The following is a 4575-nucleotide window of genomic DNA, read 5'->3' as shown; positions in this document are numbered from 1 at the left end:
GAGAGTGCGCGGGATGCTGCTGGTGAGGTTGAGGGTGAGGGAGAGTGCGCGGGATGCTTACAGATATGTACCCGAGGTACATATATGTATACACAAAGTGTACCAGACTTGTACTACAGAAGTGTACCCTAACCCTAGCCCTAACCCTAACCCCTAACACTAACCCTAAACATATTTCATATAAAAATATAAACATAATACTAAACAACCTAAAACTACATCGGGTAGATATCTGTAGTACCTGATACGACAACGACCACCATCTGCGATAGTTACCAGGGTACGTTTCGGTATACCGAACCGTACCCAGGGGTACGTTCTGGCAGTAACCTGGGGGACATACACCCTATGAGCAATAGTAATACTAATAGTAATTAACCCCAGAACTAAACACGTGCGGATCAGTAACCACTGCCTTCTAATTACTAGTATAGTACTAGTAGTGCCCATGCATAACCAACTTTACCGATTTAAATTTATGTTTCGCATATTTTACACACGAGTAAACCTACCTAGCTTTGCGAAAAAATCATCGCCATGTCTATAAAAGATCTACGCCCTTCTTCTTTCTTGGCATTTTGCAAAATGGCGATCGTGGCGCACCAAATGAAAATAGTTTTCTCTTGACTGAACGTATCATAGGTAAGGTACCTGCTACAATACACAGTGTATTGTTAGAAGGTGTTCAACAATACACAGTGTATTGTTGAAAGCTCGCTAACAATACACAGTGTATTGTCAGATACAATACACTGTGTATTGTTAGTTACCAGGATTATCTGCACTATCAGAGCGTGGTTCACTATGACAGCCTCACCTTGGAGTACGACGATCATAATACATACGCGCGTGTGTGTGTGTGTGCGTGCGTGCGTGCGTGTGTGTTTGTGTGTGTGTGTGTGTGTGTGTGTGCGTGTGGGTGCGTGTGTGTGCGTGTGTGTGCGCGCACGTGTGTGTGCCTGTATATGGGTATGGCCGTGTGGGTGTGCGTGCGTGTGCACGGATGTGCATGCGCGCGTGTGTGCGTGCATGCTTACGTATGTGTGCGCGCCCGCGTGAATGTAAATAAAATATAGTTATAGTAAATCGTTTGTCAGGAACCTAACCATAGGCTTGGTAATGCAAACAGTAAATAAACGTTGGTTTTCAACGTTTTTAGGGAACCATTTCACAACCTTATTGTACATGTTACGAAGTGGTTTATAACAAGTTTTTGGCAAACGTTTGTTAAGAACCGACATGTAACGTTACTATCAACGTTTACTGAACGTTTATTTTGCCAAACGTTTTTCAATAATTTAAATATAACCTTATTATAAACGTTTTACTAATCGTAATAGAACGTTTTTAGAAAACGTTTTTTAAATAACATAAATATAACTTTATTAGAAACGTTTTACGAACGTTTAGAAAACGTTTCATTCATACCAAACAATAAAATAACCATTCAAAAACGTTGCGAAAACGTTATGTGTTAGCTGGGAAGCTATATTATGAAGTTTGCCTCAGAAGGCATTGCACGCCTAACACGGTGTGCGCGCATGCGCAATATGTCCCGAGAGAAATCGTATTTTGCAAAGATTATGCATTTAAAATGAAGAGGAGTTATCCTAGCATAGATTTATATTGTAGCAGATTCGCTTTTTAGTATCGTGCGTTTCTGTAGTGGGTGTTACAGTTTTGTCTCACGAGAGATGGCGCTAGCGGGGGGTGTCCCGCAAAGAGCAATTTGTGTGTACCCTCCGCGAGGACTGTTTCAAGAAGTGGAAACAATAGAAAGAAAACAGCGCGAAAAGAGACACGCCGGAGGAAACGGCGAGGCAGCTGTGTTTTTGTCTTATTGCAGTGTTATTGTAGTCGGGATTTGTGGTGTGATTGGTATCAGTGATTCGTAGTGCGCGTACGGTACTAGTACTACTACTAGTGTGGTACTGGTATGTATAATGTAGGATTTATGTACGGAATGTATACTGTAGGGCCTACGTCTGTAGCCTCAGTGTAGAGATAAATACGTTACGGTTACAGCGTGTTTGAAATATGTCAGACTGAGACATTCATATAGTTAACTTTAGTATTAGTGTTCTGTATGTGTTATTGGCTGTATACTGATGGTGTGATCATTATAGGTAGCGTGTGTGGTTAGCTGATGGCTGTAGGCCTACACTGATAGTGTAGTAATTATAGATATATGTAGCTGGCGTGTATATGTACGTGTACATATTTTGTACACCAGGGGTCGCCACCGCGAGGACGACGCTCGTTAGACAGTCTAGGGTATAGCGAAGTGATCTGTTATCCGAACGTATTTGTGATGTATAGGCACTGGCGTTTAAATCGCACGTAGTGATTATTAGTTCGCGTGTTACGGTAGTCAACGTGATGGTCTTACGCGTCGAATCTCGCGCGATGATGACTCGAGCCTGGCTCGGAGCGAACGTGCTGCTGTCGCGGTGTAATTGGTTAATGTGTTAAATGCTTGCTTAGCACGCGTTACCGAATAAATACTTATTACTTCCTACTTATTACTTCCAACTTTTCACTTCTCACTTTGTGACCGCTCCCCCCCCCTCCGTATCTCACTGGACGACCGGAACCCTCCCTTTTCTCGGCGCTCGGGTGTTTGGCTGCCTCTGCCTCGTCGCGATCCTTGTGATCGAATCGGAAAGGACGGGGAGTAACGGCCCTGTCAGGGTGCGCGGCGACAACGGCAACCGGACCTATACCACGGCCAATGGTAGTAGTCGGTTAGTTAGGTAAAGAGATAGCAAAACCGTTACAATATGATAACATTCCATCAGTAGACATTATTTAAGAAATAGGAAGAAGACCTTGCATGTAATGTCCCGGCTGCGTATAAAAGCCAGTACACAATCTGGCTACGTTAGTGTGTTAGCGCATGCACAATATCTCACCAGAGGAGTTATATTTTGTGATGAATATGCATTTAAAATGGTTAGGGGGTATCTCAGCATAGATTTCCCTAATAAAGTTTTATCAGTAGACCTGTGTTTATTATTAGCAGAGCGCCCTAGCCCCTAGGGTACAAAACACCTACTTTATGCCCTCGCGTCCTTCCCCTTCCCTCCCCTGTCCCTCGCTCAGCCTCCTTTTTCTTCTACCGCCCCCAGCTATCTTCCCTGCCGCCTTTCCGCAGTCTCCCACCCCCTTTCTCCCTCAGCAAGCAAACTGTCTTCAGTTCGTATTGTACGCTTGACACGGTGTGCGCGCATCGGCAATAACTCCCGAGAAGAAGAATATTTTGCAAAGATTATGCATTTAAAATGAAGAAGAGTTATCCTAGCATAGATTTATATGATAACATTCCATCAGTAGACATCACTTGAGAAATAGGAGGAACACCTTGCATGTAAGGTCCCCACTGCATATACGAGCCAGTACACAATCTGGCTACGTTAGTGTGTTAGCGCATGCGCAATATCTCACCAAAAGAGTTATATTTTGTTATGAATATGCATTTAAAATGGTTAGGGGGTATCGCAGCATAGATTTCCCTAATAAACTTTTATCAGTAGACCTATGTTTATCATTAGGAGAGCGCCCTAGCCTGTAGGGTACAAATACCTAATTTATGCCCTTGCGTCCTTCCTCTTGCCTTCACTGTCCCTCGCTCAGCCTCCCTCTTATTCTACCACCCGAGCTATCTTCCCTGCCGTCTTTCCGCAGTCTCCCACCCCCTTTCTCTCTCAGCAAGCTATATTATGAAATTGTCTTCAATCCGTAGTGTACGCCTGACACGGTACGCGCGCATGCGCAATATCTCCCGAGAAGAAGAATATTTTGCAAAGATTATGCATTTAAAATAAAGAGTAGTTATCCGAGCATAGATTTATATGATAACATTCCATAGGTAGACATTATTTAAGAAATAGGAGAAAGACCTTGCATGTAAGGTCCCGGCTGCGTATACGAGCCAGTACACAATCTGGCTACGTTAGTGTGTTAGCGCATGCGCAATATCTCACCAGAGAAGTTATATTTTCTGATAAATATGCATTTAAAATGGCTAGGGGGTATCTTAGCATAGATTTCCCCCAATAAACTTTTATCAGTAGACCTGTGTTTATAATTAGGAGAGCGCCCTAGCATGTAGGGTACAAATCACCTAGTTTATGCCTTTGCGTCCTTCCTCTTGCCTTCACTGTCCCTCGCTCAGCCTCCTTCCTCTTCTACCGCCCCCAGCTATCTTCCCTGCCGCATTTTTTCAGTCTCCCATCCCCTCTCCCCCTCAGCAAGCTATATTATGAAGTTTGCCTCAGACGGCACTGCACTCCTAACATGGTGCGTGCGCATGCTCAATATGGCCCGAGAGAAATCGTATTTTGCAAAGATTATGCATTTAAAATGGATAGGGGGTATCTTGGCATAGATTTCCCTAATAAACTTTTATCAGTAGACCTGTGTTTATAATTACGAGAGCGGCCTAGCCTGTAAGGTACAAAACACCTACTTTATGCACTTCCGTCCTTTCCCTTGCCTCCCCTGTCCTTCGCTCAGCCTCCTTCTTCTACCGCCCCCAGCTATCTTCCCTGCCGCATTTCCTCAGTCTCCCATCCC

Source organism: Priapulus caudatus, unplaced genomic scaffold, assembly GCF_000485595.1.
Source record: "Priapulus caudatus unplaced genomic scaffold, Priapulus_caudatus-5.0.1 Scaffold1125, whole genome shotgun sequence".
In the NCBI taxonomy this organism is placed as follows: Eukaryota; Metazoa; Priapulida; class Priapulimorpha; order Priapulimorphida; family Priapulidae; genus Priapulus; species Priapulus caudatus.
This window is presented reverse-complemented; position numbering follows the sequence as displayed.